At 36.8% G+C, this 25,517-nt stretch overlaps 1 pseudogene; it reads right to left on the reverse strand.

Annotated features, from left to right (window-relative positions):
- Positions 1 to 87: 87 nt before the first annotated feature.
- On the reverse strand, positions 88 to 21,591 carry LOC118889901 (annotated as a pseudogene).
- Between the last annotated feature and the right edge of the window lie 3,926 nt (positions 21,592 to 25,517).

The raw sequence follows: 25,517 nt of genomic DNA on the forward strand, positions 1-25,517 counted from the left end.
GCAAGGCTATTATTCAATATTCAAAGAGCAGGACTTGTCCCAGGTGGACATATTATATATCCTGTAGATATTCAGAGGCCACACTGCTCAGGACCCATGTGTGGCTATGTCTTCTTCCCTTTCCTCTTCACCGTCAGTCATCAGTGGGGCCTGATTGATCTGCATTCTCTGCCAGGTATCAGACAATAGAAAACCCTTCAGGGGCTCCACTTCAGCGAGGGTTGATGCATTAGCATTCTTGACTGCTTCTACATCCCCTGCAAATGGCCCGCCTTTCTTTTTGTCACTTGGCAAACCATAACCTGGATTGAAAGTTTTGCTTCTCATGGAAATATCCTTTGCAAGTTGTGCCCCTTGTCTGCCCTTGAACGTTTTCTCTGCTTCCTGGCACTCTTTAAGTTCCACCTTCTGGAAATCCAATACTCTGACTTGTGGAACTTCATAAATTACATACAGTCTGTTATACTACTTCTTTTTTAGAAGATTTCTTAACGTACTTAGAGAAGTCAGTTATTTGAGAGATGTCAAAGAGTCCAGATCATCCAGTTCCACAAGATTATTGCTGGTGAGAATAAGTTCTGTCAGACAGGGCAGAGCCTGACCAAGTCCATCACCTATATGACATATTCTATTGGTGTTCACTAATAATTTTTTCAGTCTTCTGACTAAAGAAAAACCACCTAGTTTCCTGATTACATTGCCAGAAAAATCAATAGCATCAAAGTGGTCTAAGGTAGCACCTAGATTTTCAATGACAGGAATTTTATACTCCTGGAGGTCCAGCTTATGGCTCTGCATGGCTTTGGTGTACTGCACTGCCTGCTAGATCATCTCCATCATCAGCTTCACTCTCCTCCTCCAGTGATGTTGTGCATCCACTGTCACACACCAGACATTCTCTTTGCTTACTTTGGAGTTAATATGGTTTTTTTTTTTTTGCTAGTTTCCTAAGGTGGAAACTTAAATTATGAATATGGATCTTCTTTTCTAATATATGCATTCAATGCTATACATTTCACTCTAAGCATTGCTTTCACTGCATCCCACAAGTTTTAATTAGTTATATTTTTTAATTTTTATTCATTTCAAAATATTTTAAAATTTCTTTTGAGATTTCTTTTTTGTCCCATATGTTACATAGAAGTGTGGTGTTTAATCTCTACATATTTGGAGATTTTCCAGATGTCTTTCTTGTTATTGATGTCTAATTTAATTCTATTGTGCTCTAATTGAAATTCCATGATTTCTATTCTTTCAGATTTGTTAAGATGTGTTTCATGAATGTGACCTATTGTGGTGAACGCTCCATGTGAGTCTGACAAAAATGTTAATTTTGCTTTTGTTGGATAAAGAGGTTTATAGAAGTCAATTATGTCCAGTTGGCTGAAAGTGTTGTTGAGTTCAACTATGTCCTTATTGATTTCAGCCTCATGTATAGTAGATTAATATATTACTCCTTGCATTTCTATCAGTTTTTGCCTCAGGTAGTTTGATAATCTGTTGTTAAGTGCACACACTTCAAGAAATGTCTTCTTGGAGAACTGGTCCCTTTGTCATTATGTAATGCCCTTTTTTATCCCGGATAATTTTTTCTTACTTTAAAGTCTGGTCTGTCTGAAATTAACATAATTAACATTCTTCTTTGTTTTGATTATTGTTAGCATAGTATATTTTTCTCCATCCACTTAACATTGTCTTTATACGTATATACATACACACACACACACACACACACACACATATATATATATATATACACACACACACATATATATATATATATATATACACATATGTCTTTATATATAAAGTGTATTTCAACTTATAGTTGGGGCATGTTTTTTGACCCACTCTAAGAATCTGTTTTTAATTTAGACTTAATTTAGACTATTGACATTCAAAGTGAGTATTGATTTAGTTGGATTGATATCTACTATATCCATTATTATTGCCTGTGATCTTTGTTTCTATTTTTGTCTTCTGCTCTTTTTCTGGTTTTTTTTTATGGTTTAAATTGGGCATTTTATATTATTTTATTTTCTCCCCTTTCTTGGCATATTAGTTACACTTTTTTTTTTACTTTTTTAAATGTTTGCCCTAGAATTTACAATATACATTTATAGCTAATCCAAGTCTCCAATAATACTAAATCCCTTCACAGGTAGTATGAATATCTTATAGCAACCAAATAATCCTAGTTTCTGCCTTCTATCCCTTGTATCATTTCTGGCATTTATTTCACTTATATATAAGCATATATGAACATATATATATACACACACACACACACACACACACATATATGTAATTGTGTTACTGCTATTATTTTGGTGAACAAACTGTTATGTTATATCAATTAAGAAAAAGAAGAGGTTTTATTTTACCTTCACTTTTTCCTTCATGCATTCTCTTCCTTTCTTTATGTAGATTGGCTTTTCTGACCTATATTATTCTCCTTCTGTTTTAAGAATTTCTTTTAACATTTCTTGCAAGGCAGGTCTAGTGGCAACACATTCTCTCAATTTTTGAGAAAGCCTTTATTTTTCCTTCACTTTTTAAAAATGAGGTATAATTGTCATATAACATTACATTAGTTTCAGGTGGACAACATGATTTGATATTTGTATATCTTGCAAAAATAATCATCACAATAAGTGTAGTTCATCCATCACAATACAGAGCTACATTTTTTTCTTATAATAAGAACTTTTAAGATCTACTTTCCTAGCAACTTTCAAATATGCAATACAGGATTATTAGTTATACTTTCCATGCTGTGCATTACATCCCCAAGACTTACTTATTTTATAATTGGAAGTTTGTACCTTTTGACCACTTTACCCATTTTTTCCATCCCCTATCCCCCACTGCTGGCAACAACTAATCTGTCTTCTGTTCTATGAGCTCATTTTTAAATTTTTTTTTTAGATTCCACATATAAGTGAGATCATACCACATTATTTGTCTTTCTCTCACCTATTTCACTTAGCATAATGCCTACAGGATTTATTCATATTGTCACAGATGGTAGGATTGCCTCATTTCTTTTGTGTGGCTGAATTTTATATGTCACAATTTTTTATCCAGTAATCCATAGGTGGACACTTAGATTGTTTCTATGTTTTGGCTATTATAAATAATGCTGCTATGAATATGGAGGTGCATGTATCATTTTGAGTTAGTGTCTTCATTTCCTTTGAATATATTCCCAGAAGTAAAATTGCTGGATCATATAGTAAGTAGTTCTATATTTAATTTTTTGAGACTACTCCATGCTGTTTTCCATAGTGGCTCTACCAATTTACAATTCTACCAACAGCGTACAAGGTTTCTTTCTTTCCACATCCACACCAGCATTTGCTATCTCTTGTCTTTTTAATGATGGCCATTCTAATGAGTGTGGATGATATCTCATTGTGGTTTTAATTTGCATTTCCCTAATGATTAGTTATTGAGCATCTTTTCAGATACCTGTTAAGCTTTTGGGTATTCTTCTTTGGAGAAATGTCTATTCAGGTCCTTTGCCCAAGTTTTTTTTTAATTGGGTTACTGGTTTCTTTGCTATTGAGATGAAGGAATACTAAAGTATATATACATATAAAATATGTATACATATATAAGTATATAATAATATAAAATATTTTAATAGGTATATATAAATAAATAGTATAAATATAAAGTATATATAAATATATTTTGAGTAATTAACCCCTTTTCAGATATATGGTTGGAAATATTTTTTCCCACTCCATACGTTGTATTTTTCATTTTGTTGATGGTTTCTTTTCTGTTCAGAAACTTTTTAGTTTGTAGTCCCACTTGTTTGTTTTTGATTTAGTTGCTTGTGCTTTAGGTGTCATACCCCCAAAACAATCACTATTAAGGCCCATGTCAAGGAGGTTATTCCCACGTTTTTCTCCTAGGAGTTTCATGATTTCAGGTCTTACATTTAAGTCTTTAATACATTTTGAGTTCAACTTTGTGAGTGATATAAGTTATGGGTCAATTTCATTCTTTTACATGTGAATATCCATTATCCCAACCCCATTTATTGAAGAGACTGTGTTTTCTCCATTGAGTATTTTTGGCTCCCTTGTCAAATATGAGTTGACTGTATACACATGGGTTTATTTCTGGACCCTTGATTCTGTTCCATTTGTCTATTTTTCTATTTTCATGCCAGTACCATACTGTTTTGATGACTCTACCTTTATAGTGTAGCTAGAAATCAGGAAGTGTAATGACTTTGCTCTGGGGGTCTTCAGCTTTGCTTGCCCTCCTCTCAGCTTGAGTGCCAGTGGAACATTTTCTAGGAGTTATCTCCAGTCCTCTGGTCAGATGAGACTGGAAGACACTATCCACAGTGGGTGGGGCTGTGATTCAGCTCTTTGATAAGACATAGGCAAACTGGGCTCTAGGGTTCACAAAATTCTTTGCTTGAGGATCTAAATCAGGCAGATCTGCACCCTGCTGAGTTCCCTGGTTGGAGTGCACCCCAATGTGGTTCTGCAGATGAGCAAAGCTGCTGGTTGAGATTACTACTTGGGAACTGCAGGTATGAACTCAATACGCCAAGATCTGGGTGCTGGTTGTTACAAGCCACTCCCCTCTGCTTTCTCACAGTCATATTCCCAGTGCTTGAGTCCCACAGATTCCCCTGCAATCCCTGCAGTGCCAGATCAGAGTAGGGAGTCCCACAAAGCCATTCACAATGCTGGGTTAAGGGGCTGGTTGTCCCCCTAGGTTCTCTTTTCCCATTAGAAACTGGAGGCTCAGGGGAGACCTCTCTCTGTGGTACTGTGCTTGCCTGAGGGAGGGGCAATTCAGTCAATAAGAAGCCATATCTCTTACCCTTCTAATGCACTCTGTCTTGGTCTCTGAGGTGCTGGGAGTTGCATCGGACTCATCCCTGTGTTCTAGAATGTTCTCAGTGGTTTCTTGTTCTTGAATAGTTGTTAGTTGTTCTTGTGATGGGGAGGAAGTCAGGAACAACCTATGTTTTTATCTTGTTTTTATCTTTATTTCTGATGTTACTCCTCAGAAATCCCTTTTTAAGTAAACCACAACCAACATCCTCACCTATTGTAGGGAAAAGTGCAACTCCTTCCCAATGCAGCCCTCTCTCTCTGTTAGTGCATGTAGGCAGCTTCATCAAGCTTTAGGCATTTTGCTTCTAGTTTAAGATGGATACCATTTCCTCTCTTCTTCACACTCCAGAAGGTCTGTGGCAAGTTTTTGAAATAAACTTTTAGTGATATCTCCCTTTCACCCAGTTTTCCATGAAGGAAAATTGTCCCTCCCTTTTATAATTCTGAAGATATTTTCATCAACCATATTTATAAATCATGGTCTGTGATATTTTTTTAAGGTAAATCTTATTGTATGGACTTCAAGGACAATACAAAAGGAAGGGAGAAGGGGAAGTAGCTTAGAGCAACCTAGAAGATTTTTGTTACTTAAAGTGAAACTTGAGTAAAATTTGTAATTTTTCTAATACTACAAAACAAAACCTACGGCTTAAATATTACATCATTCACTTGAATGCAGACATGTAACAAAAGAAAGTACACTTTATTTTTGGACTCTTTCTAAGTAATTGCTTTTGGGCTAGTAGTGTTGAAGAAGTAAATTAAATCATTGCCTAAAGTCACATGTGTCAGTTTGGTTGCATGATCTTATAGCCTTTTATTCAAACTTGGGCATGTTTCATGGTGAACAGAAACACAAACCGCATGTGAAGTCTAACAACAAGTGTAAAGTGGACTGTCCCTGACAAAGTAGCTATATGGTTACTCACATTAGGAAACTTAGCCACAAGGAAACTTGAATCCATACTGACAAACTCTAAAGAAGTATAATATTTAATAGATATCTCAACTCCAAACAGAATTTTCCATATTCTGCTTTCTGGTGCTGGTCTAAAACTCTGAAAATCACATTTCTGATTTGCCAACTTGTTCCCTGTTAGTCTCTGTTAATAGTAAGAACTAGAGGGAGACAGGAAAGCTAAAGGAAAAAGAAGGGACTTGTTCCCTCTATTCTGAAGAGTGCTCTTGCTCCTTTCCTGTTTCTGTCAGTAATACTTCACTTCAGCAGTGGCAGGTCATTGTAGTAACTGTAGTTAGTTTCAGTTTGCAGTTTTTCTAACACATGCAGAACTATATTCATCCTACTCCCCCTGAGACACTAGCACAAACTGATTAGTACACTCTCCTTCAAAGTCTGGATCTTAGTACAGAGGGACCCCTCTTTCACGCTCAAAGACACAAGCAACCATTGTGGAGCAGCACTTTCTCAGATGTCTGGATTCCAGCTCCATGGGGCTTGTTATGTGTCTCCTCAAAAGTCATATGTTGAATCCCTAACCCCCAGTGTGGCTGTACTGGGAGCTGGAGCCTCTAAAGAAATAATGAAGGATAAATGAGATGATAAAGGGGAGGGGGTCCATGATCTGATAGAATTAGAGTCCTCGTAAGAAGAGACACCAGGGAGATCAGTCCCTCTCTTTTTTCCATGGACACATTCCATGGAAAGGCAATGTGAACATACTATAGAAGGCAGACATCTGCAAGACAAGGGGAAACCCTCACCAGAACCAATTAGGTAGGCACCCTGATCTCAGACTTTTAGCTTCTAGAACTATAAGAAAACAAATTCTTGGCGTTTAAGCCATGCAGTCTGTGGCATTTTGTTATGGTAGCCCATAGCCCAGACAGACTAATACAAGGCTCTTCCCCCAGCATGCTAAATTTTAATAATTTCAACCTGCTTCCTTTTGTAGCCTCAGCTCTATATGTGGCAGCTGCCTCATCATGTGTCATTTCTGTGATACCATAGAAACCATTTTTTTTTCCTTCTGGTGTTTCAGTATCTAGCTAGGAGTTATTCATACTAAATTTTCTCTGATTAAGGGCTTCAGGTATGGTTTTGCCACCTGACTGGCCTCTTAGACCACTGCACTTAAAAATACATTCAGAATTTTATTATTTGGATCTGGATTTAAACAAACCGGTATAAAAAAGAAACACACTCGTGAGATTTTTAGAAAACTTTGAGTGCTGACAATATTTACTGACATTGATAAATATTAATTAGATGCGATAATGATATGTTAAAATTTAGAAGTATATTTTGAAGTATTTATGGATGAATGATATGATGTACTTTGCTTTAAAATCGTCCCATGGAGGCTAGGGATGTGGAATTGAAGAGGCAGAAATAAAACCATACGTTGTTAATGATTGAAGCTGAGTGATGGGCTCATGGGAGTTCATCATTCTATTGTCCATACTCTTTTGTATTTTTCAAAATTTACATAATAAAAATTATGTTTTGTGAATGTAGTATATATGTATGCATAATTAAAATCTGAAGTACATGTATACATCCAAACTCTAATGAGTTCTAGCCTGCTGACTGATCTCCCACCTTCTCTTGCCTCCATAGAGTTTCTTTTCAACATGGCAGTTAGAATGATGATTTTTAAATAGAAAGCCAAATAGTTCCCTTCTATTGAAAATCCTTTGCATTGTATTAAGAGTAGACATAAAAGATCTTACACTGTCTCCTGGTGTTCTACATGGTCTAATCCCAATTCCTTGCTTTCCTCAAGTCTTTTCCCTTATCTCCTGCCTCTCTCCCCCAATTTCCTCCACTCCAGGCACATTAATCTCCTTTCTGTTTCTTGCACACACCTATACTACTCAGTCTTCTTGGAAAACACTCTCCAGATACCTGACTGGACTGCTCATCTCCTGCAGTTCTTGTGTGGCAAAAATATTTGATATTAGACCACACAACTCTCTATCTCCTTTATTGATTTCTTTTTCCGTATTTTCCCGTTACATTTAATAATACTATAATATGTTATAATAATGTGAATTCAAGTAGTGTGACTAGAGTTTGACAACTGACTTTTGTCTGTTTTCTGGTTTTTTTAGTTTTTAAAATTTTTATTTATTTATTTATTTTTGGCTGCATTGGATCTTCGCTGCTGCGTGCGGGCTTTCTCTAGTTGCAGCGAGCGGGGGCTACTCTGTTGCGGTGAGCGGGCTTCTCATTGCAGTGGCTTCTCTTTGTTGCGGAGCATGGGCCCTAGGTGCACAGGCTTCAGTAGTTGTGGCTCACGGGCCTAGTTGCTCCACGGCATGTGGAATCTTCCCAGACCAGGGCTCAAACCCATGTCCCCTGCATTGGCAGGCGGATTCTTAACCACTGTGCCACCAGGGAAGCCCCATTTTCAAAGTAGAGGACTGATGAATAGGATAACCAGACCCACCTGGAAAATGACAGGCAACCTTTCCTTGGAAATCTGTTGAGTCCCCATAGCCCTCAAACTCCTCTGTCCTAATCTCCTAGGATAGGGCTTTCAAAATAGGTTCCCCATCTTGAAGAGATTTAGAGATTTCTGGAATCACACCAGCTATTCTAGATATACTAGTCAATCTCAGGAAAAAATTAGAGTGAGTGTAGATTTGTATAGAGTCCTGGATTATGTTAGTTGTCTTGGTAAAAAATTATTAATAGTACCGCTTTTCATCCTTTCATTATACAAATTTTTCATGCTTTAAGAATACATTATAAGGTAACCTCACTCAGAGTCTTCCCAATCAGTATTTAAACTGGAGTGGACAACTGCCACCTGATGATGTAACACTATAGCCGGGACCCAGATATATTTGTAGGATGCTGAAAACCTGCAGAACTATGTTTGTCAGAACTGCAGGTTACCTAGGCTCAAGCATTTCATTGTGTTACAATGATTTAACCACAAATGCTACCTGATTAAATACTATGTACTGTGTCCATTGAGTAAAGAAATAATTTATTATGCTTAATATGTTTGGGGGAGCCATATATTTTAGTTAATTTTTGATTACTGTCTCTCTTCCTCCTCTATATAATAATCACTATGGAAAAAGAACTTCTTCTGTTTTATTCACTGTTGTGTCCCCAAAACCTGACAGAGTGCCTGGCACATTGAAGGTGCTGGGAATAAATATTTGTCGGAAGTAATGGAGGTTCTGGAATTCGTTCCATACTTGCCATTTCTATAATTGATCTTGTCATTCTTATGACACTGCTTACTAATAACATATATTTTAAAATTTTATTCATTTGAGATAAACAATAACCAAAAACCCAGTTTGCTGATTTCTCCCACCTCCCACTCCCCACCCCCCTCTCGCATCCACCAATCTGTATCTATGACCTTTTTTTAAAATTTAGATTCCAACTATATTTCACTTAGCATAATGCTTTTTTTCTAATATGCTTTTTTCCTCCCTGAAGATGGAAAAGTATTTTTCAAAAAGATAATGAAATTCTTCTTGTGAAATTTAGTTCATTACTTCTTGTTTGTGAAGCATTTAAGTTTCCCAAAATCTCAATAGTGTGATAGTTTATGTCTTTATTCTATGATTGATTCACTTTTATAAGCTAAATAATAAGTACAAACTTGCAAAGAGAAACATATTAAAAGAGTACAGAGTATCAATTTGTGAAGTTTGGGAATTTTTTTGAAAGTGTATTTGGATGTTATACAAAAGCTAGAAATATTGATATAAGAATTCAAGTTAAATTGCGTTTTCCAAAAATGAAATACTATCAACTGAAACACGTCAATTCTGATATAAAACAAATGTGGATATTTTAAAGAAGTTTTTCAATTATTCTTATGTAAGATATCCAAATATTTAGTTGTGTAATGTAATCCATATTTGTACAATATGTTATATTGAACTTGAAAGAGCAGAGTTAAGTAAGTAGGACCAATTATGAACCTGGAGGACTTTATGCTAAGTGAAATAAGCAAGTTACAGAAGGACAAATACTTCATAATTCCATTTATATGAGGTATCTAAAGTAGTCAGACTCAGAAGCAGAGGGGTTGAACTCAAGGGCTGGGGTAGGAGAAAACAGGGAGTCATGGTTCAATGGGTGTAAAGTTTCGGTTTCAGTTATCGTGATGAATAAATTCCAGAGATCTGCTGTACAACATTTTGCATGTATTTAACAATACTGTATTATGTTCTTAAAGATCTATTAAGAGGGTTCTTACCATATACAATATAAAAGAGACACAGGGAACTTTTGGAAATGATTGCTAGGTCTATTACCTTGATTGTGATGATGATATCGTAGTAGTTTGCATATATCTAAACTCATCAAATTGTACACATTAAATATATGCTGTACTTCTTTGTATATCAAGTATACCTCAATAAAACTATTTTAAAAAAGAGTTTCTCCTCTTCTGTAAGATGTACAAAACTAGAGCAGAACAAGTAAGAACCAGACCAGACCTTTTGATTCCTGGTGAAGATTGAATAAAAATGCCTTAACTCTACACATTTCCTCTCTTTCCATTTTAGAATTAAATATTGTAGTTTGGGAATGAACATGAGTGTGAGGCTCAAAAAACCTTAGACCTCAGACTTCATCTTTTACTTTTGTGCACCTGTAAAATTCACTCATCTCGACCCCTGTTTCTTCGTCTGTTTAATGAGAAGGCAGAATAAATTTCCTCTGTCACTTGTTGAACTAAAATCCAATGATTAAACCAATGATTAGGTGAAAAAATTTGGATTTAAGCTTATGAATTATTTATGTTGAATATAGTTGTTATTTTATTTCTATCTACTTTTAAGAAGATATATATGTCAATACAAACAGTGAATTGATACAACTGAACGCACATCACTGGCTGATATTGTTACCTCTATGAGGGCAGCTAGAACAAAGATATTCTTTCATGAAAGTGTTCTTGAACTCTCTTTTGATCTAAATTCCTGTAAAAATAAACCTTCAGGGCTTCCCTGGTGGCGCAGTGGTTAAGAATCCGCCTGCCAATGCGGGGGACACGGGTTCGAGCCCTGGTCTGGGAAGGTCCCACATGCCACGGAGCAGCTGGGCCCGTGAGCCACAATTACTGAGCCTGCGCGTCTGGAGCCTCTGCTCCGCAACAAGAGGGGCCGCGATGGTGAGAGGCCTGCGCACTGCGATGAAGAGTGGCCCCCACTTGCCACAACTGGAGAAAGCCCTCGCACAGAAATGAAGACCCAACACAGCCATAAATAAAAAAATAAATAAATAAAATTTAAAAAAAAAATAAAATAAAAAAAAATAAACTTTCAGTTTTTTCAATAGCTTGTGCTGTAATTTTCAGAACCCCTAAGCCACCTGCCTTTAGTTTACCTCAGCACTTGTAGTCTTAAAATGTTCTTCTGCATTTTTAGGTGAAATGTACAGAATAAAATGTATTGATTTTTATTACTTACTGATGTATTGATTTTTGCGGTATAAAACCTTTTCCACTGCACAGCCTACCCACAACCCTAATATGAATATCACCCATCATTTTTATCCTGCAAACTTAGAGTTACAGCTCTCCTCTGAGATACATTAAGAAGTGACTGAAGTGGGAAGGGGGGGAAGCAAACAATCTGTACACTGTGGTACTTTATCAATCTGTCTTACTCTCAGCCTCACAAATCATTGAGGAAAAAAAAGCAACTAGATGGAAAATTATCTTCGCACCATTAATTCCACAGTCTTAAATATATCTATTCTTATAATCTGCTTCTTTACTCTAGTTCTTGAAATCTCTCTTCTGCTAGCAAAGGCCAGTTCCGCTGGTTCTTCCCACTGTCCTCTCTCTTCTTTAAGAACTTCATTCCTTTGTTTATCTCTCTCTCAGGGATCAGCAATCTGTCTTTCATAATCTAAATCTGCCCATTTTTCAGTTTCAAGTAATTGTACCTTTCTGTATCTATTGGTTCAAAATAAGAGTTTGAATTTTTCTTTCATGATTTTTCACATTGGTGGTCTGTTGTTCCCAACTAAACGAGTGAGACACAAAGGGAGGCTACGCATCTGCCATTCATGTTAGGATTATCTGTAAACTGAATCCTCATAGGGATGCTGGTTTGATAGCTTTTGCAACTGAGGTTTAGAAAATATTGCAACACACTTCAGTGTTCCCTGTCTCTGGAGCTGCTATAAAAAGATTAAATGCCTAACCTGAGTTGTGAATGCCTCTTCTCGAGAGTCGAGGGAATATATGCCAGGTAGTTGTTGTAGCCAGTGCTAATGATATTTGAATGTATTGCTTTGAGACTTGACAAAATAATACAGTTTTTACTCCTCCCTTTAAGGTGGCTGTGGTAGTGTCTGAACCAAAGCCTACAGACTATTGACTGGCATATCAAACTTCTTCAGTATGTCTGTCAGACTACGTGCACTGCTTCCCTAACTCTATACAAATATTGAGTATATCCAAAAAATAAACATGGAGTTAAGTATGAAATACAGCCATAAGAATAAAAAGAATCCCTCAAGTGTAAATTTTCCATTTGGAAAATTCTACCTAGGAAACTTTCCTGGTAGGCACAAATTTGAGATTATAATTTTCCAAAATTTAGTTTTATTGTTGTTGATGTCATTTCTTCATATTTGTTTTGTTTGTAATTTATTATGATATATTTAAAATACATATAAAATTATAGAATGATAATGAACCTCCTTGTAAATAAGAAGTTTCATCAATTACCAACTCTTGGCCAATCTTTTGTCCTCTCTACCCCCTCCCACTCTAACTCCTCAACTGAATTACTTTGGAAAATGCAAGGATCACATGATTTCAACCTGAATTATTTTAGTATGCTCTCCAAAAGTTAAAAAAAACCCTTAAAAGTACATAGTACCCTTTTCACTCTTTAAAAATTAACATCTCTTTACTATATTTAAATTTAGTTATCATTCTAATTATCCTGATTATCTAATGAATGTTTAATAGCTGACTTGTTCAAATTATGACCCAAATTCCACACACGGCATTTATTTAATGTCTCAAGTTTTAATCTTTTTCTTGATAAATATATAATGAATTGTTACAAAGAAAAAAACTATCACCCAACAAATAGAATATCAACTGGACACCACAATCATCCTTTTTAAGTCTTACTCTAAAAAGTAACAACTGTTTTGATTTCTACCACAGTAGATAAGTTGTGCACATGTAAACAATTTCTGTAAGATATATTTCAAGAGGAGAACTGCTGGGTAATAGCATATGTATGTATTAAAGTTTAATATATATTGCCAAGCAATTTTTCCAAAGTGGTTGTAACAAATTGTACTGCCAGCAGCCGTATACAAAAAATTGTTTCTCCATAGTCTCAACGATACTTGGTTTTTACCACTCTTTAAAATTTTTTGCCATTCTAGTGGGTAAGTAGGGGTGTCTCACTGTGGTTTAATTTATATTTCTCTAATCACTAATGATCACTAATAAAGTTAGCTGTCTAGATATCCTCCTGGCCTGTTAGTCTTTTGCACATTTGTTTATGTTGAGGCTTTTGTTGGCCATGTGTATTGCAAAAGACTTCTCCTGCACTGTGGCTTATCTTTTCAACCTTGTCGGGGTCTTTTTTAACTAACAGAGAACTTTATAATTTAAGTAGTCCAATTTATTGATTTTTCTTCTTATTGCATATAGATTTTGCATCATGTTTAAATGACATTTTCCCTCCTCAAGTTAATGAATGTATTCATCATTATCTTCTGGAAGATTTTGTGTTATCTTTCATAGTTAAAACATCATCTGGAATTTATTTTTTTAATATGGCATAGGTAGGATTCAAGCTTCATTTTTATCCAGCTGGATATCCAATTAAATCAGAACTAATTGAAAAAAATTTTGTCCCACTGCCCTGTAGCATCAGCTTATATACAAATCAGTTGACTACATATTTGTGTGTTTATTTCAGGATTCTACATTTTGTTTCATTGATCTTTCTGTCCCTCCTTTTATTATTACAACACTGTTTTACTTGCTGTAGTTTGATAATAGTACTAGATTTCTGATATGTGATTACTCCAACTTTGATTTTTCCATACTTGCCTTGGCTCTTCTTGGCTCTTTACATTTCCATATATATGTTAGAATTATATTGTCAATTTTCGCTAAAATAACCCAGAACGTTATCAACAACATCTTGGTGGGATCACACTGAATCTGTATATTCATACAGAGAGAAGTGACAGCTTTACAATAGTGATTCTTTAAACCCATGAGCGTGGCATATTCCCTACTTAGATTCAGATTTTCTTTAATCTCAACAATATCAAAAGTTTCTTTTTAGAGTTTTAGAACATGCTTCATCAATTATTATTTATTATTCTAGCAAAGTATTTCATGAAAATCATGATGTTGAGCATCCTTTTTTTATGATTTCACAAAGATAGCTTTCAAATATTTCAGAAATAAAAGATATTTGCTCTAATGTCTTTGTAGAGTTTTTTAAAGGAGACTGAATAATTTCCCTTATATTCCTGGTCAGATTAAAGCTTTTAAAATCATAAATGGAAAGCGTTTATCAAATAATTCTTTTTTTTTTTTTTAATTAATTAATTTATTTATTTTTGGCCGTGTTGGGTCTTCGCCTCTGTGCGAGGGCTTTCTCCAGCTGCGGCGGGCAGGGGCCACTCTCCATCGCGATGCGCGGGCCTCTCACTGTCGCGGCCTCTCCCGTTGCAGAGCACAGGCTCCAGACGCGCAGGCCCAGCAGTTGTGGCTCATGGGCTTAGTTGCTCCGCGGCATGCGTGATGTTCCCAGACCAGGGCCCGAACCCGTGTCCCCTGCATTGGCAGGTGGACTCTTAACCACTGCGTCACCAGGGAAGCCCCCAAATGATTCTTAAGTGATCAGAAATAAAATAATCATGGGATAATCTTGATTGTTCTCCTTTATTCTATTAATTCTATATATTATTACAATGCATTTTAAAATATTAAATAAATTGAGCCTTCCTAGATAAAATGTAACTGAATCAAGATGTGTTATGCATTTGATGTATTGCTGGATTCAGTTTGTTTATATTGGGCTTAGGATGCTTTTTATTTTTATTTATGATCAGGAGATAGAGAAACTTGTTACAGTCTTTGTTATATTGTTTTCCAATTGCCATTTTCAGCATTTAAGATCAAATTTATACTGATTTAATAAATTAACTGGGAGTGTTCTTTCATTTTCTATTCTCTTTTCTTTGAAGAATTCACTAGTAAATTATGATTCACATAATAAGTCATAATAAAACCCATACTTTTCTACACACTTTTATTACATAAATGGCCCTTCAGGTTTTAAATTTGTCTCATGTCAGTTTGGCAAGTAGAGTTTTACCAAAGTTGTTAAATCAGCATAAAATTGTTTAAAAGATATTCTTCTTATCAATGTAATTTCTTTGGAATCTAGAGTGATATCCCTTTTTTTAACTCATCATGTGGCCATTTGTTCCTTTTTTTATTAGTGACCAGTATTCACAAAGCTTATTATAATATTTTAAAAATACTTTTAAAGATTTAGTTGTAACTAAATTTCTGTTTTTCTGTATTTCTGTTTTTGTGCCAGTACTATACTGTCTTGATTACTGTAGCTTTGTAGTGTAGTCTGAAGTCAGGGAGCCTGATTCCTTCAGCTCCGTTTTTCTTTCTCAAGATAGCTTTGGCTATTCGAGGTCTTTTGTCTTTCCATACAAATTGTAAAATTTTTTGTTCTAGTTCTGTGAAAAATGACATTAGTAGTTTCATAGGGATTGTATGGAATCTGTAGATTGCTTTGGGTAGTATAGTCATTTTCACAATGTTGATTCTGCCCATACAAGAACATGGTATGTCTCTCCATCTGTTTGTATCATCTTTATTTCTTTCATCAGTGTCTTATAGTTTTCTGCATACAGGTATTTTGTCTCCTTAGGTAGAATTATTCCTAGGTATTTTATTCTTTTTGTTGCAGTAGTAAATGGGAGTGTTTCCTTAATTTCTCTTCCAGATTTTTCATCATTAGTGTATAGGAAGGCAAGAGATTTCTGTGCATTAACTTTGTATCCTGCTACTTTACCAGATTCAATGATTAGCTCTAGTAGTTTTCTTCTAGCATCTTTGGGATTCTCTATGTATAGTATCATGTCATCTGCAAACAGATGAAGCTTTACTTCTTCTTTTCCAATTTGTATTCCTTTTATTTCTTTTTCTTCTCTGATTGTTGTGGCTAAAACTTCCAAAACTATGTTGAATAATAGTGGTGAGAGTGGGCAACCTTGTCTTGTTTCTGATCTTAGTGGTAATGGTTTCAATTTTTCACCATTGAGAATGATGTTGGCTGTGGGTTTGTCATATATGGCCTGTATTATGTTGAGGTAAGTTCCCTCTATGCCTACCTTCTGGAGAGTTTCTATCATAAATGGTGTTGAATTTTGTTCAAAGATTTTTCTGCATCTATTGAGATGATCACATGGTTTTTACCCTTCAGTTTGTTAATATGCTGTATCACATTGATTGATTTGCATATATTGAAGACTGTTTCATTCCTGGGATACCCCCACTTGATCATGGTGTATGATTCTTTACTGTGCTGTTGGACTCTGTTTGCTAGTATTTTGTTGAAGATTTTGCATGTATGTTCATCAGTGATGTTGGCCTGTAGTTTTCTTTTTTTGTGATATCTTTGTCTGGTTTTGGTATCACGGTGTTAGAGGCCTCGTAGAATGAGTTGGGGAGTGTTCCCCCCTCTGCTATATTTTGGAAGAGTTTGAGAGGGATAGGTGTTAGCTCTTCTCTAAATGTTTGATAGAATTCAACTGTGAAGCCATCTGGTCCAGGGCTTTTGTTCATTGGAAGATTTTTCATCACAGTTTCAATTTCAGTGCTTGTGATTTGTCTGTTTATATTTTCTATTTCTTCCTGGTTCAGTCTTGGAAGGTTGAGCTTGTCTATGAATTTGTCCATTTCTTCCAGGTTGTCCATTTTATTGGCATATAGGTGCTTGTAGGAATCTCTCATGATCCTTTGTATTTCTGCCATGTCAGTTGTTACTTCTCCTTTTTCATTTCTAATTCTGTTGATTTGAGTCTTCTCCCTTTTTTTCTTGATGAGTCTGGCTAATGGTTTATCAATGTTGTTTATCTTCTCAAAGAACCAACTTTTAGTTTTATTGATCTTTGTTATTGTTTCCTTCATTTCTTTTTCATTTATTTCTGATTAGATCTTTATGATTTCTTTCCTTCTGCTAACTTTGGGTTTGTTTTTTTTTTTTTTTTCTCTAATTGCTTTAGGTGTAAGGTTAGGTTGTTTCTTTGAGATTTTTCTTGTTTCTTGGGGTAGGATTTTATTGCTATAAACTTCCCTCTGCGAACTGCTTTTGCTGCATCCCATAGGTTTTGGGTCGTCGTGTTTTCATCATCATTTTTTTCTAGGTATTTTTTGATTTCCTCTTTGATTTCCTCAATGATCTCTTGGTTATTTAGTAGTGTATTGTTTAGCCTCCATGTGTTTGTATTTTTTATAGATATTTCCCTGTAATTGATACTAGTCTCATAGTGTCGTGGTCGGAAAAGATACTTGTTACAACTTCCATTTTCTTAAATTTACCAAGGCTTGCTTTGTGACCAAAGATATGATCTATCCTGGAGAATGTTCCATGAGTACTTGAGAAGAAAGTGTATTCTGTTGTTTTTGGATGGATTGTCCTATAAATATCAGTTAAGTCCATCTTGTTTAACGTGTCATTTAAAACTGGTGTTTCCTTATTTATTTTCATTTTGGATGATCTGTCCATTGGTGAATGTGAGGTGTTAAAGTCTCCTACCATTTTTGTGTTACTGTCAGTTTCCCGTTTTATGGCTGTTAGTGTTTGCCTTATATATTGAGGTGAAGTGCTCCTATGTTGGGTGCATAAATATTTACAGTTGTTATATCTTCTTCTTTGATTGATCCATTGATCATTATGTAGTGTCCTTCTTTGTTTCTTGTAATAGTCCTTATTTTAAAGTCTATTTTGTCTGATATGATAATTGCTACCTTAGCTTTCTTTCGTTTTCCATTTGCATGGAATATCTTTTTCCATCCCCTCACTTTCAGTCTGTATGTGTCCCTAGGTCTGAAATGGGTCTCTTGTAGACAGCATATATATGGGTCTTGTTTTTGTATCCATTGAGCCTGTCTATATCTTTTGGTTGGAGCATTTAATCCATTTACATTTAAGGTAATTATCGATATATATGTTCCTATTACCATTTTCTTAAATGTTTTGGGTTTGTTATTGTAGGTCTTTTCTTCTCTTGTGTTTCCTGCCTAGAGAAGTTCCTTTAGCATTTGTTGTAAAGCTGATTTGGTGGTGCTGAATTCTTTTAGCTTTCACTTGTCTGTAAAGGTTTTAATTTCTCCATTGAATTTGAATGAGATCCTTGCTGGGTACAGTAATCTTGGTTTTAGGTTTTTCCCTTTCATCACTTTAAATATGTCCTGCCACTCCCTTCTAGCTTGCAGAATTTATGCTGAAATATCAACTGTTAACCTTATGGGGATTCCCTTGTATATTATCTGTTGCTTTTTCCTTGCTGCTTTTAATAATTTTCTTTTTATTTAATTTTTGATAGTTTGATTAATGTGTGTCTTGGCAAGTGTTTCTCCTTGGATTTATCCAGTATGGGACTCTCTGTGCTTCCTGGACTTGATTGACTATTTCCTTTCCCTTATTAGGGAACATTTCAACTATAATCTCTCCAAGTATTTTCTCAGTCCCTTTCTTTTTCTCTTCTTTTTCTGGGACCACTGTAATTCAAATGTTGGTGCGTTTAATGTTGTCCCAGAGGTCTCTTAGACTGTCCTCATTTTTTTCATTCTTTTTTCTTTATTCTGCTCTGTGGTAGTTATTTCCATTATTTTATCTTCCAGGTCACTTATCCATTCTTCTGCCTCAGTTATTCTGCTATTGATTCCTTCTAGAGAACTTTTAATTTCATTTACTCTGTTGTTCATCATTGTTTCTTTGCTCTTTAGTTCTTCTAGGTCCTTGTTAAATGTTTCTTGTATTTTCTCCATTCTATTTCCAAGATTTAGATCATCTTTACTATCACTACTCTGAATTCTTTTTCAGGTAGACTGCCTACTTCCTCTTCATTTGTTTGGTCTGGTGTGTTTTTACCTTGCTCATTCATCTGCTGTGTATTTCTCTGTCTTCTCATTTTGCTTAACTTACTGTGTTTGGGGTCTCCTTTTTGCAGGCTGCAGGTTCATAGTGTCCACTGTCTTTGGTGTGTGCCCTCAGTGGGTAAGGTTGGTTTAGTGGGTTGTATAGGCTTCCTGGTGGAGGGGACTAGTGCCTGTGTTCTTGTGGATCTTGTCTTTCTGGTGAGCAGTACTGCATCTGGTGGTTTGTTTTGAGGTGTCTGTGAACTGATTATGATTTTAGGCAGCCTCTCTGCTAATGGGTGGGGTTGTGTTGCTATCTTGCTAGTTGTTTGGCATGGGGTGTCCAGCACTGTAGCCTTCCGGTCGTTGAGTTGAGCTGGGTCTTAGTGTTGAGATGGAGAGCTCTTGCCAATTGATACTACATGGGGCTGGGAGGTCTCTGGTGGTCCAGTGTCCTGAACTCAGCTTTCCCACCTCAGAGTCTCGGGCCTGACACCTGGTTGGAGCACCAAGACCCTGTCTGTCACACAGCTCAGAAGAAAAGGTAGAAAAGAAGAATGAAAAGAAAAAAAAAATAAATTAATAAAATTAATAATATAAAATAAAAAATTATTAAATTATTATTATATTATTATTATATATTATTAAATTATTAAAATAAAAAAAGTAATAAAAAAAGAAGAGAGCTACAAAACCAATAACCAAATATACCAATGATAACAAGGGCTAAAACTATACTAATATAAACATAAAAATCAGAAACTAATCAGTCGTATACAGCAAACCCCAAGTCTACAGTTGCTCCCAACATCCACTGCCTCAATTTTGAGATGATTCTTTGTCTATTCAGGTATTTCACAGATGCAGGGTACATCAAGTTGATTGTGGAGATTTACTCCACTTCTCCTGAAGCTGCATGGAGAAATTTTCCTTTCTCTTCTTTGTTTGCAAAGCTCCTGGGGTTCAGCTTTGGATTTGGCCTGGCCTCGGCATGTAGGTCGCCCTCTGGCGTCTGTTCTTCGCCCAGACAGGAGCGGGTTAAAGGAGTAGCTGATTAGGAGTCTCTGGCTCACTCAGGCTTGGGGGAGGGAGGGGTATGGAATGCAGGGCGCTCCTGCAGTGGCAGAGGCCAGCGTGACTTTGCCACAGCCTGAGGCATGTCATGTGTTCTCCTGGGGAAGTTGTCCCCGGATCACGGGACCCTGGCAGTGGCAGACTGCACAGGCTCCCGGGAAGGGAGGTGTTGATAGTGACCTGTGCTTGCACACAGGCTTCTTGGTGGCTGTGACAGCAGCCTTAGCATTTCATGCCCGTCTCTGGTGTCCGTGCTGATAGCCCCAGCTCACGCTCATCTCTGGAGCTCGTTTAGGCAGTGCTCTGAATCTCCTCTCCTCGCGTACCCCGAAACAATGGTCTGTTGACTCTTAGGCAGTTCCAGACTTTTTCCTGGACTCCCTCCAAGTTAGCTGTGGCGCACTAGCCCCCTTCAGGCTGTGTTCATGCAGCCAACCCCAGTCCTCTCCCTGGGATCCGACCTCCGAAGCTGGAGCCTCAGCTCACAGCCCCCACCCACCCTGGCGGGTGGGCAGACAAGCCTCTCAGGCTGGTGAGTGCTGGTTGGCACTGATCCTCTGTGCGGGAATCTCTCCGCTTTGCCCTCTGCACCCCTGTTGCTGTGCTCTCCTCCATGGCTCCGAAGCTTCACCCCCGCCCACCCCTTGTTTCCACCAGTGAACGTGCTTCCTAGTGTGTGGAAAGTTTTCCTCCTTCACAGCTCCCTCCCAGAGGTGCAGATCCCATCCCTATTCTTTTGTCTCTGTTTTTTCTTTTTTATTTTTTCCTACCCAGGTACGTGGGGAGTTTCTTGCCTTTTGGGAAGTCTGAGGTCTTCTGCCACCGTTCAGTAGGTGTTCTGTAAGAGTTTTTCCACATGTAGGTGTATTTTTTATTTATTTGTGGGGAGGAAGGTGATCTCCCCGTCTTACTCCTCCGCCATCTTGAAGGTCCTCTCCACTCTATGTATTTTGATTGGAAAATTTCATCTATTTGCATATAGTTATTGATCAATATGGACTTACTCTTACCATTTTGTAATTGTTTTCTGTTTTTTTTTTTTTTTTGCAGTTACTTGTCTCATCATCTCTGTTCTCTGTTTTTGATTTGATTTTCTGTAGTAGTATGCTTAGATTTCTTTATCTTTTGTGTAACTACTATAGGTTTATGTTTTAAATTATACTGGGCTTACATAAAACATCTTATATTTATAATGGCCTATTTTTAACTGTTAGTGAATTAGCTTTGAACACATACTAAAACTCTACAGTTTTACTATCCTCCCCCATGTTTTATTTTTTTAATGTCACAATTTACATTTTTACCTGTGTATCCATTAACAAATTGTTGTAATTATAGTTATTTTAATACTTTGAGTTATAACCTTCAGAGTTGAGTTACGTGTTTTACCCACCTCCATTACAGAATTGAGGTATTCTGAATTTCACTATGTATTTACTTTATTAGTGAGATTTACACTTTCATATGTTTTCTTGCTACTAATCCATGTCTTTTATTTCAGCTTGAATACCTCTCTTTAACATTTCTTGTAAGGCTGGCATCATGGCGATAAAGTCCTTCAACTATGATTGGGAAAATTCTTTACCTATGTTTTAATGCTGAAAGATAGGTTTGCTGGGAAGAGTATTCTTACTTGGCAGTGGTATTTTTTGTTTGTTTGTTTGGTTGGTTGGTTGTTTGCATTTCAGTCCTTTAAATATATCATGACACTCCCTCTGGCCTGCAAAGTTTCTGTTGAAAAATTTGCGGATAGTCTTAGTGGGGTTCCCTTGTATGTAACAAGTGGTTTTTCTCTTGCTGCTTTTAAGATTCTCTCCTTGTCTTTATATTTTGGCAATATCGTTGTAATGTGTCTTGGTGTGTGTACCTTTAGATTCATCTTAATTGTAACTCTCTGGTTATCCTCGATCTGGATATCTCTTTCTCCAGGCTAGGGAAGTTTTCAGCCATTACTTATTTGAGTAATCTCTGCCCCCTTTTATCTCTCTTCTTCTTTTTTATCTGTAATGCATATATTGTCCTGTTTGTTGATATCTCAAAGTCCCTTACTTTATCTTTACTCTTTTTCATTCATTTGTTTTCCTTTTCTGAGCAGATAAAGTCCACTGCCTTGTCTGTGTTTGGTGATCTTTTCTTCCACTTAATTTAGTATGTTGGACCCCTTTATTGAATTTTTTAGTTATTGTATTCTTCAACTATTAAGATACTTTCTGATATTTTCTACTTCTTTGTTGAAATCTCACTTTGTTCATGCAGTGTTCTCCTGATTTCAGTGAGCATCTTTATGACCATTATTTTGAATTCTTTATCAGGTAAATTACTTATTTCTGTTTCAGTGAGGTCTTTTTCTAGAGTTTAATCTTATTTGTTAGGATCATTGTTCTCTATTTCTTCATTTTCCTTGATTCTCTGTATTGGTTTCTGCTCATTAGATAAAACAGCAACTCTCCTTTTTTTAACAGAGTGGCTTTTTGTAGGAGATATACCTTACTGTTCAGCCTGGCCTGATCTCTTGGTTGTCTCTCAAATCTATGTGATTGTCCAAGTCACTGCTTTGTTTTTAGTGACTCTGAGAAGTTGAGGGTGTGCTGAGACCTGTCAGTGTCCCAAAGGGGAGTTTCTCATCAGCCCCTTGTTGCAGTTTCATTGGAAGCCAGACCCTTAAGCAGCAGCTTTTAAAGTATACAAAGAAATCTTTCAAGGGAAGACTGGGAGATGGGTGTTTCTGTCCCTTTTGTAATGAGCCCTTGCTTGTAAAGAATTTTTGTTTATTTGTTTGCTAAAGTCTTGTTAGACCAGCTAATGCAGTCTCACTGCCATTAGAGCCAGGGGTATTTCCCTTGGGTAGCAGCTGCAAATGATAAGCAACAGATGCGTACACAAACTCCTGTGGAAATGTAGGTGAATTGAAGAAGGCTACAAGGTGAGTGTGGAGAGAGTGTCTGCTTGCTTCCCGGGCAACCAAGGAAAATCATAGTCAGTCCCTGGATGTGTACTAAATAGAAGCCAGGCCCTCAGGCAACAGGATTCAAAGTACGCAAATAGGTCTTTTTCAGGAAAAGACTGGAAGATGGAAGTTTCTGTCTGTTCCTTCTGTGCTGAACCATGGGAGAATAGCTAGTTAAGAACTGTTTGTATTTACAGACTTGTGGTACCAGTGAACATAAGCCCCTCTGGCCAGCAAAGCCAGGTGATTGAGGAGTGCATTCTCTAGATGGCAGTCACAAAAGCTGGGGTGTCAAAAGTGTGCACAGATTTCTTCCAGGGGGACACTGGTAACATTTAGCAGACCAGAGGGAGAACATGGAGACAGCAGCAGCTTCCCATCTCTGGAGAGGAAGGCAGTCAGAACCTAGGTGTGCGCAAAATTGGAAGCCTTTCCCTCAGGCAGCTGCTTTTAATGTATGCAAGGAAGCCTCTTTTAGGAGGAAAAGACCAGGAGATGAGCATTTCTGACTGCTGCCTCTGCACTGAACCCTGAGGTGATAGCTGGTTTAGAACTTTCTTTGTTGCCACAGTCCCATGGGACCAGCAAATGCAAGCCCTATTGTCCACTACATCCAGATGATTAAGGGGTGCATCCTATAGGCAGGAGCCACAAATGTCAAGGTGCCAGACTTGATGTGGACAGTCTCCTTCCAGGGTGATATAAGCACCTGGAGCAGGCCAGAGGAAGAATGTGAAAAGTATATCCATAGGCCTTTCCAGTCTCTGAGGAGGATTGTAGTCATCCCCTAAATTTGTACAAAATAAGATGCCACACCCTCAGGTAATAGCTTTTAAACTATAGAGATAGACCACTTTTAGGGGAAGACTGAAAGATGGGAGTTTTTTTGTGTTTTTTTTTTTTAATTAATTTATTTTAATTTTTGGCTGCCTTGGGTCTTTGTTGATGTGCAGGCTTTTCTCTAGTTGCAGCGAGCGGGGGCTACTCTTTGTTGCGGTGCGCGGGCTTCTCATTGCAGTGGCTTCTCTTGTTGCAGAGCACGGGCTCTAGGTGTGTGGGCTTCAGTAGTTGTGGCACTCGGGCTCAGTAGTTGTGGCTCACGGGCTCTAGAGCTCAGGCTCAGTAGTTGTGGAACATGGGCTTAGTTGCTCCGCAGCATGTGGGATCTTCCCGGACCAGGGCTTGAACCCGTGTCCCCTGCATTGGCAGGTGGATTCTTAACCACTGTGCCACCAGGGAAGCCCAGGTGGGAGTTTTTGTCTTCTCCTTCTGTGCTGAGCCCTGGGTTGATAACTACAGTAAGTTCCTGATAGCCTGTTAAGAAGTATTTCACTGTTGTAAGTCTTTCAGATTTTCTAGTTATTCATGATTTAATCTTGGGAGGTTGTATGTTTCTAAGAATTTATCTATTCTAGGAGGTTATCCAGTTTGTTGGCATAGTTGTTCAGAGTAGTCTTCTATAATCCCTTCTATTTCTATGACATCAGTTTTTTAAAAATCTGATTTTATTTATTTGTGTCTTCTCTCTTTTTTTTTTCCTTAGTTAATCTAACTAAAGAATGCACAATGGGGAAAAATATTCTCATCAACAGAGTGTGTTGGAAAACTGGATATTCATGTGCAAAAATATCTTTTTGGACCCTCATCTTACACCATACACAAAATCAACACAATGGATTAAATGTTTAAACATAAGGCCTGAAACAGTAAAACTCCTAGAAGAAAACATAAGGGAAATATTTCATGGCATTGCTCTTGGCAATGATTTCATGTCTATGACACCAAAAGCACAGACAACTGAAGCAAAATATGTGTGATTGTATCAAACTTAAAAATGCTTCTGCACAGAAAAAAAAAAAAATCAGAATACAAAGCGAAGGGAGAAAATATTTGCAAAACATATATCTAATAAATGGTTAATTTGCAAAATATATGATGTACTTGTACAACTCAATAGCAGAAAAAAATCTAATAACCCAATTTTAAAAATGGGCAAAGGAACTGAAGACATTTTTCCAAGGAAGACCTATAATAGGCCAATAGGTATAATAAAAGATGGTCAATACAACTATTACTCAGGGAAATGCAGTCAGAACCACAATGCGATACCACTTCATCTGTTCATCTGTTAGGATGAATGTTGTCAAAAAAAAAAGATAATAAGAGTTGGTGAGGAATTGGAGATATTAGAACACTTGTAAAGCTTTAATGAGAATACAAAATGATACAGCCACTGTGAAAAACACTATGTAGGTTCTCCAAAAAATTAAAAATAAAACTACCATATGAAACAGCAATCCCAATTCAGGTTCTAAAGGAATTAATCAGGATCTCTCAGAGATTTTAACAGCCCCATGTTCATTGCAGCACTACTCAAAATAGCCAAGTTGTGGAAACAGCCTATGTTTCCATCAGTGGATAAATGGATAAGGAAAATGTAAAATTATATACACACACACGCATATACTAAAATATTTTTCACCCTTAAAAAAGGAAATCCTGCAATATGTGACAATATGGGTG

The sequence above is a fragment of the Balaenoptera musculus genome, chromosome 2, assembly GCF_009873245.2.
Source record: "Balaenoptera musculus isolate JJ_BM4_2016_0621 chromosome 2, mBalMus1.pri.v3, whole genome shotgun sequence".
Taxonomy (NCBI): domain Eukaryota; kingdom Metazoa; phylum Chordata; class Mammalia; order Artiodactyla; family Balaenopteridae; genus Balaenoptera; species Balaenoptera musculus.